Source organism: Diospyros lotus, chromosome 6 (genome assembly GCF_014633365.1).
Source record: "Diospyros lotus cultivar Yz01 chromosome 6, ASM1463336v1, whole genome shotgun sequence".
In the NCBI taxonomy this organism is placed as follows: domain Eukaryota; kingdom Viridiplantae; phylum Streptophyta; class Magnoliopsida; order Ericales; family Ebenaceae; genus Diospyros; species Diospyros lotus.
In genome coordinates, this window is record NC_068343.1 from 33,164,367 (window position 1) to 33,174,150 (window position 9,784).

A 9,784-nucleotide genomic window follows, 5' to 3' on the forward strand; every position below is an offset into this window, starting at 1 on the left:
TAGTGAAAATTTAATAATTAAAACATGCACCATACATATTAACGCACATGACAAACCCAATAAAGGATCTATTACATACATATATTTCAAAATAATCATATGTAAATATATTATTTCGGATTACCCAACCAAGAGTTGATCTGGAATCCTATTCCATCTTAAATTGGGTAAAAACGTATCATCATCATCATCATCATCATATATATATATATTACCAAACTCATATTTCTATTTGATATGCCCTGCAAACTTGGAGAGTCACGAGACCTAAAAGAGTCGCAAGACATGGACATGAAGCCAAAAGGGAAAATGGGTTGTAAGAGATCAAGGAAACAAGCCTAAGGAGCAAGAGATTGAGCCGAGACGAAGTGGGGAGGACTCACTCGGTCATGACTGAGTGAGTGCGGCACTGCTTTGGGTTTTTGGGGATAACTCTCTCATCCGAGCTTTGATTAAGTTGATTCAAAATCCTATGGAAATCCAAGATAATTATCTATAACTTTCATGTTTTGAGTTTTGAGAGATACATGCTACATCAAGGTAGAAATTAGGCTTGAAGTTGAGGCACATGCGTTGTTGTCGTTAAGGCATGGGAACCGCTCAGGTGAAGACTCACTCGGTCATGACCGAGTGGGTAAGGGTCTCATCCCCCCTCTCTTTTTTACCCTCCAAATGCATGCAAAAACCAAGTCACTTGGTCAAATGACCGAGTGGATGGCACCTCACGGCCCCGAGACTCCAAAATGCTTCGAGAGTCCAATATGCCCCGAGAGTCTAAATTGCACTAAGAGTCCAAAATACGCCGAGAGTCTAAAATGTGACGAGAGTCCAAATTGCAATGAGAGTCCAAAATGCACTGAGAGTCCAAAACGTGATGAGAGTGCAGGAGCCAGGCCACTTGGTCAAATGACCGAATGGGTGTCACTCACTCACATCTCATCTCCTGGATAAACCATCATGGCTGCGAGACTCTCAGGATGGACTGCTAGACTCTTGGGATGGTTGCCATGTGTCCCTCTCTCCCTCCTCTATAAATAGGAGGCCATGCCTTCGACCTCAGGTATGTTCACACTCACACTTTGAATGCATTTTTGCACTCTTACTCTCAAGAACTAACTTAAGCATCAGAGGGTTAGCTCGGGGACACCCACCCTCACTCTTAACTGTGTGTTCGTCTTCCAAGTCTCTCGGTCATCAAGACTCACTCGATCATCAAGGGTCACTCAGTCATCAAACTATTTCAGTCACCAAGACCCTCAACGCACATTGGTGACGAGATTCCCAGTGCACATTGGTGATGAGATTCTCAACGCACATTGGTGACAAGACTCTTAGTGCACATTAGTGAGGAGACTCTCAGCTCATGTTGGTGACAAGACTCTTAAAGCACCTTGGTGGCGAGACTCTCAGTGCATGTTGGTGACAAGACTCTCAAAGCACCTTGGTGGCGAGACTCTCAGCGCATATTGGTGACGAGACTCTTATAGCACCTTGGTGACGAGACTCTCAGCACATGTTGGTGATGAGACTCTTAGTGCATGTTGGTGATGAGATTCTCAGTGCACGTTCGTGATGAGACTCACAAAGCTCTCAAGACCCTCAAGACTCTCAAGATCCCTAATACTGATAAGACACTACACTTTCGAGATTCTTACGATCAATTATACGTAAATTGTATTCTCCTACGAAAAAAAAAATAGATTGTTGTATTTTAGCAACAACAATTGGCGTCATCTCTGAGAAGAAGGACAAAAAGTCAACTTAAGATATGGCAAATACCCGTGGACATTGACGAACTCTCTTTCAAGGCATAGAAACATGACCACCCCCAAGGGACTCTCAGCAATAGGGAGCGCCCCCACCTCTGCGAGACACTCACCCACAGGGAGCACCTCTGCCTCTTTCAAACTCTTAGCCATAGGGAAGTGCCCGCTCTGCTTCCTTGAATCGGTAAGTGGGGTACCAGCCAACCCCACCTCCACTTAACATCGGCTCACGAGCACACCCCACCGATTAAGCTAGGACTTCGTGATAGCAACCGCGTATGGTCTCATGGGATGAGTATGAAACATTAAGATAACAACATATTGAGGGTATGTAGGCACTTCGAGACATGGCTAGGATACTCCAAGGCATGATGCCTGGAGGGACACTGCTCGACTCCTTGAGAAGTTTATGCCAAAATCTATGCCACCGTATGAATCTCAGCCTGATGCAGGAGCCGATTCCTATCAGAAAGCCACTTCTGATTCTTATTCTTGGTCCTTTCCTCGTCAAAAAGATAGGACGAGATCACCACCACCAAGAAAGAATCCTCACATTGTTCCCAAAAGAAATGAAAACCCAAGAATGGAGAATAGGGTTGGGACCCCACAAAGATGGAGGTACCATGAAACTGTGGCCAATACGCCAACTAGACAGGATAACCAAACAACAAGAAGTATTTGGGATGACATGAAAAGGGTAGTCGAAGAAGTACTTGAACGAAAGAAATTAATCCCAGTCGTAGAGGAATAATAGCGCAAAAAATATCCCTTTATTGCAGATGTATTAGAGAAGCTGTTGCCCAGAAAATTCAAGATGTCCCAAATCACCCCCTATTCGGCAAAGATGATCCTTATGATCATATTCAAAACTATGAGTCATTGATGATATTTCATGGATGGGAGGACGACATAATGTGCCAGGCCTTCTCTCTAACATTGTCGGGGCACGCTCGGACATGGTTTAACAATTTACTTGAAACCTTTATTTCTTCGTTTGGGCAACTTAGAACATAATTTTTTAAAACTTTTATGATTAATAGTCGAAGAAAAAAGGACGCCACATACCTGCTTAGTATTCAACAGGGGAACAAAGAAACTCTACGTCAATTCATGGATAGATTTCGGAACGCCACTCTCGAAGTTCCCGATTTGCTTGCCATGCTCCAAGGGACACGACTTGCCTCACTTCAAGAGTCGCTCTCCCTAAATCCTCCAGCGTCCCTGGCAGACTTGTTTGTCAGAGCAAACAGATATATCCTCCACACAAAGATCATGAGAAATATGGGGGGAAATGAAAAACAGGGAGCGAAAGAGAAATGAATGTGTAACACCCAGTGTTACCAGTGTTAAGAAGATGAGAAAGGAAGTGAGAAACTTTCAAAAATGCCCTTGAGAAAGTGATGGATCTTGAGTATAATTGTGCCCGATGAAAGGGGCATTTTGGTAATTTGGATAGTGAAGTCCAATAGAAGGGTATTTTGGTAATTTTGGAATAAATTCCATAAAGGAATTTAATTATAAAAAATTGAGAAAATGGTGGATATTCAATTATTTGATAAAATAATTAATTTTCCCTAAATTTGGTGAATTAATGTGGTGATGCCACATGGATGGATGAGATGGAACTTGGGAGCTAAGGTTGGTGTCTTGGAGTGACACATGGCATTATGTGGTCCAAGTAAAATGGAAGGGGAATTAAATAAATGCAAAAAGAAATGATAAGTAGTATTTCAAGCATTTAATGTTGAGCATGATTATGGTGAATTAAATAAATCCAAATGAAATGGGAAATTAGTCACCCATTAATGTTTGCAAAATATGTGATTTATTTAAAGGAAAAAGAAATGATTTATGTCATTCATTCTTGATGTGTGAAAATTGTCTCCATTTATTAAATGTTGAGAAATTAATAAATCCAATGGATGGGATTAATCTTTGAGTGGGATTGTGATCCAATGGTGGTGGATGGAAGCTTATGGTTGGCATGGATTGCCAACTCATTAAGAGTGTTTTTTATTAAGGGTGAAGATTAAATCTTCCAAATTGGATGGATGAGATTAAAGCCTCCAAAGCACATGGATTGTGCTTGTTATGGAAGGCTAGGATGTATTCTTCCAATTTAAGTGAAATCCTATGGCTAAGATTTATTCTTGCAATGGAAATAAAATAAGTGAATTAAGGGGATTATTTTGGTTATAAAAGGGGAGGTAGAGAAGAGGGTTAAGCTTTTTGGCCAAGTGATTAGAGAAGGAAAGAAAGGAAGAAAAAAAGAAAGAGAGATAGGAAGAAGTCTCTCATGGAGGAAAGAATGAAGAAGAAGATGAAGGAATCAAGGTAAGTTCCATTTTTTCTTCTCTTTATTTTGGTTTACCTTGGATGCAAAGTAAGTTATTTGTTGGAATGCCCTCTTAGATGGGAGAAGATGTTGAGGGGAGCTCTCTTGAGATGATGATTGGAAGATTTAAAGAATGAGGTAAGGGATAGCCCCATGGGATGGTGGCTTTTCAACTTGTAAGTATGTATTTAAACTTTAAATGTGTGCATTGGCATGTTGTTTTGTGTTCAAGGACCTTTGGCCACGAGGTTGTGTAGGGTAGGGTAGTTTAAAGCCTCAAACCAAGGTGGTTGTGAGGATGTGGAGGCCCTAACCATGTTGCATACATGCATTTGGCATCACATATTATGTTTTTGTTCATATTTATGTTCATTGCACCCTTACTGAGCTTTGTGGCTCATGAGATTTTATCCTCCCCTTGTAGGTTGTTCTTATGCCAAGAGAAAAAAAGAAAGAAAAGTTGCAAGCTTGTGGTTAGAAGCTCATGGTGTATTATTTTATTTGTTGTAAATTTGTGGCTTAAAGAAGCCTAGGCATGTGATTATTTCATTTGTGGCCTTATGGCTTAGGAAAGCCTATTTGTTGTATTTGATCACGTGTTGTATTTTTATTTAGATGTTGTTATGTGAGCAACAATAAGTTTGTGTAAGACTCATGTGTGAAATGGAAGGAAATTTTAGATGTATGTTGTGTAATCATCAAGGTGGTGGTGTAAGCCTTATTTATGGAAAAATGGAGGCAAATTTGTATAATTGTGATGTGCATTTAGTGTATGTATATTATAGAAAATATGGGCTTAAAAGCCCAAGAAGAAAAAAAAAAAAAAAAAAAAGAAGAAGAAAAATGAGTGAAGGCAGCAGTCGGGGTCCGTGCGGGCACGCGCTGGGGCGAGTGGGCACTAGGTGGGGTACGGGCGTGTGAGTGCAGGGGCGCGTGGGGGTGCGGTCAGCGCACCACAGGGCCCCGCGCGGGCCCTGGGAGCGCCAGCAGGCTCCTCTGGCCAATTTTTTTTTAAAAATTTTGAAAAATTTAGGGAATTTTAGGGTATTTCCTAATTGATTTTGGGCCCTAATGAAAATTTCAAAATAAATGGATTTTTCGGTTATTTTTGAGATAAATGTCAAATTTTTGGAAATTGGAATTTTTGAGTTTTTCCTCGAATTTTTGGGAAAATCAATGGGTTGATTGAAATGGTGAAATTTATGGAGGCCATTGAAATTCTTGGATGGAAGAAGAATTAAAATAAATAAGAAAATGACGATTGGGGCAATCTTAATGGAAATTAAATAGCCAAGTATAGTAAGGTTAAAGCCCAAATCTGCTAGTGGATCCTAGGGGTGAGGGAAAGGAATGACGAAGCCTAGTTCCCACCTAGGGCGTTTTGTGTTGAAACATAGTCTGCCCTTCACGTAAGGCCGTGCATGTCAGCAATTAGTTTGATTGTTCACGAGTGGCACCCGTAAGTGGGAATGGGGCGTCACAGAACGCAAAAGAGAGGAAGACTCTATCCGATAACAGGAGAAGGCTAGGAGAGTAGATACACCTAAACCCCAGTTTAATTACTACACCAGGCTTTTACAGCTTCGATCAACCATACTCCCAGTAATATAGTTGTGGGTCTCCTCAAGTTGCCTCCAAAAGTTGATAGACCCATGGGAAAAAATCAAGAAGAGTATTGTAGGTATATACTTGCATAACTCACTTGCAGAAAAGAAAACCAAGTCAAATAAGCCCGTTATCTCGCTTAAAGCCCAACAATGAGAGAAAAACAAATTCAAGCCCGTTGCCTCACTCATGGCTCGACAATGAGGAAAAAATAAACTCAAGCCCATTGCCCCTTTTACAGGTTGGCAACGAGGAAAAAATGAATTCAATCTTGTTGTCCTACTTAAAGCCCGACAATAAGGGAAAGGAAAATTCAAGCTCGTTGCCCCACTCATGGCCCTGACAACGAGGGAAAACAAATTCAAGCCTGTTGTAATACCCGGGAATGATTTGAGAGTATAAATAATATTTAATGAAGGGTATAATTGGAATTTGCAAAAAAATGAGACTTTAGGGTACACTAGCGCATCTTTGGACGACCGAATTAGTCAGAGGGAGTACCCCAGACCCTAGATAGCCAAATAAAATGGTATAGTATCGACAAGTGATTCGAATTATGATTTTTAGTGATGAAAGAAATTGGATCGAGAACAGTTTTCGGTACAGTTGTCGACCGGACTGAGAAAATTGAATCGACATAGGAGACATCCAGAAGGTCAAAAGAGCGCGTCAAGGACTAGTATTTTATATGTAGAACAACCCTTAAGTGATTTCGGGTTGAATCAAATAGATTTAAGGTTAAAACGATCAATCGGGCCTAAGTGTAATTTTTTAAATTTTCCCGAGGGAGGTCAAAACGGTAATTTTTCAAGAATTTCGAGGGTCAAATGAGATGTACTAAACTTGTGGGTCTTAGTGCTATAGTTGGATTTATCAGGGGTATCCTGGAAAGGGTGGAAATGTCATTAGAAGAATCTAGGGGGTGAAAGTGTAATAAATGAAAGTTGCAATGTGAACACAGTGAAGGGAAAATTGGCCGCCGCAAATCTTCGCACATGGGGGCCTATCTTGGCGATGGGACGGCCGGGGAGGAGCTGGGGAAGGCTGTATACGGCGTGAGGATGCTTGGTGGCCAAGGATTAGCCGTTGATTGGTTGGATTTTGGCCGGAAATCGCCAATAAAATGGCAAGGGTTTGGCTGAATTTCAAAACACAAATTGGCCGTGATTTCGGATGTTTTTGAGAGATTTAATAAGGGGCTTTTGATCTCTAGGCATCAAGGAGGTTTTCTGGAGAATTTGGAGTATTTTCTTCAGTATTTGAAGGCTGTTTGAGGCGTCGTCGGAAACTGGAGGCGATTTGCCTTGCCAGACCTGCAACTCGACTTTTGGGGTGTTTTCCAGTGAGTTTTCGAGCTCCAACCAGTTCCAACATGATCGACTTCGAGTGAGCTTCAAGGGGGTGCCTTCAAATCGGTCATCGAAGACGTCGGTGGTGGCTGAAAAATTGGGGAAGAAGGTGGCGCGTGGCTGCACGCGCCAAACACCCCCGCACCCATGCGCTAGGCGCGTGAGGGCGCGTGACAAAGGGCAATTCAGTAATTTCAATTCCAGTATTTTTCTTTAATTATTTTAGGAATTATGGTGTTGAAATATTTTGGAAAATATTTGAGAAGATAATTATTTTGGAATTACTGAAGTGAAAAATGGGAGAAAATAGAAGAAATTATGAAAAAATTAAGGAAAATAGTTTTTAATGTTTCCTTAATTGAATATGGTGTTTAGGGAATTTTGGAGCTCGAGGTTGAGTATAAGTTCAAGGGTTTGTGATTTGGCACGTAAGTCGAGGCGTTGCACGAGGATCGAGGCATTCCGAATGCGTTCGAGTGGTTTGACTCTAGTTTTACCTTTGTTTTGGATATGACTTGGTGTGAGTTCAGGTGAACGAGTGACACGGTAGGGCACTCGAGACCAGAACTCGGAATGCTATGTTTATGCGTTTTATTCATGTATATATGGCATCATTTACATATTAATCATGTGGTATATTGCATCAACTGTTTTTACTTTCAAAAGGGTCGGTGCATGGTGTGTGATTTTCATATCATCGGGATATTGATTTTCGTGTCGTTATTGGGTCCATATGGGACAGGATGGGGTCTTCTTGAGAATGAGACAAGGTTAATCCTGGTGAACGAGTGACATGGTAGGGCACTCGAGAGATTAAGTATGTCGCGGCAAGGTCAACCCCAACGGTGTGTGGAAGGTGTTTCCACAGGAGGTTGAGTATGTCAGGGAGATTTCTCAATATAGATGTGTTTGCATGTGTCATTTTTGTTGTATATGCCATGCTCGTATGTCTTTCATGCATTTTGTAAACTGTTTCATGCCGTCATTTAGATGTTTTGTCATCTAACATGGGTTATGCCCCTGGAACGTTCAATGTTCCAGCCAGGGACTGCTGCGAGGGCAAAGACATGGCTGGATGAAGGTCAACGGTGCTTAGATTAATAGTCGTTGTAAACTTTGGATTTTAGTATGTATTTCAGCTTATGTATGAACAGTTGTACGATAACGTTGTTATCATTTGGTCATTTGTATTACATATTTTGTTATGGAAATACTACGTAAGAACCTCGGTGTTTGATGTTATTGTATCTGCTGCATTATGATATGTCTCGTTTAGTTGTTAAGATTATTGATCTTGTTAAGTTAAACGGGCAAGACTGGGGCTTTCGGGATCTTGTGTGTGCATGTGAAGGTTGTTCAGGAAGCACCACGCGTGATGATGTTAAATAAAAAAAAAAAAAAAAGATTCTCGGAAATACCCTTATAGTGACACGCCCGGTGAAGTGGGGTGTTACACCTGTTACCCCTGCATACAACCCAACAATGAGGGAAAAATAAATTCAAGCTCATTGCCCCGCTTACAGCTAGACAATGAGGGAAAAATGAACTCAAGCCCTTTGTCCCACTTAAAGTTTGACAACGAGGGAAAAAAAATTCAATCCTGTTGCCCCGTTGATGGCCTGATAATGAGGGAAAAATAAACTCATACCTGTTGCCTTGCTTACAGCCCAGCAACGAGGAAAAAATGAACTCAAGCCCGTTGTCCCACTTAAAGCCCAGCAACGAGGGAAAAACAAATTCAAGCCCATTGTCCCACTCACGACCTGGCAATGAGGAAAAAATAAACTCAAGCCCGTTACCCCACATATAGCCCGGCAATGAGGAAAAAATAAACTCAAGCCTGTTGACCCACTTACAGCTCGACAACGAGGGAAAAATGAACTCAAGCCCATTGTTTTGCTTAAAGCTCGACAATGAGGGAAAAATAAATTCAAGCTCATTGCCCCGCTCATAGCCATAAGAAAAAAAGTTGCCTCGCTTATAGCCTGACAACGTGAGAAAAATGAATTCAATCCTGTTGTCCTGCTTACAGTCCGACAACGAGGGAAAAATGAATTCAAGCTCGTTGTCCTACTTATAGCCAGCAATAAAGGAAAAATGGATTCAAGCCCATTGTCCCGCTCACGGTCCAACAATGAGGGAAAAACAAACTCAAACCCATTGTTCCGCTCATAGCCAGACAATGAGGGAAAATCGAACTCAAACCCGTTGCCCTGCTTACAACCCAACAACGAGGGAAAACAAACTCAAGCCCGTTGTCCTGCTTATAGCCCTACAATGAGGGAAAAAGGATCTTGGGCACCTTGTCCTGCTCACAGCTCGATAATAGGGAAAACGTAAGCCCAACCTTGCTGTCTCACTTATAACACTACAATTGGGGGAAAAATCCATATTCATTGCCCCGCGTATAGCCTGGCAATGAACAATAAATCCAAAACCCTTTATCCCGCTTATAGCTCGACAATGAGGGAAAAACAAATTCAAGCCTATTGTCTTGCTTACAAGCTGACAACGAGGGAAAAAAGAACTCAAGCCCATTATGCTACTTATAGCTTAACAACGAGGGAAAAACCTAACACAAGCCTATTGTCCCACTTATGGCCGGACAATGGGGAAAAATGAACTCAAATCCATTATCTTGCTCAAAGCCCAATAATAAGGGAAAAGCAAATGCAAGCCTATTGTCATACACATAATGCAATAACTAGGAGTAAAATCAAACTCATTGT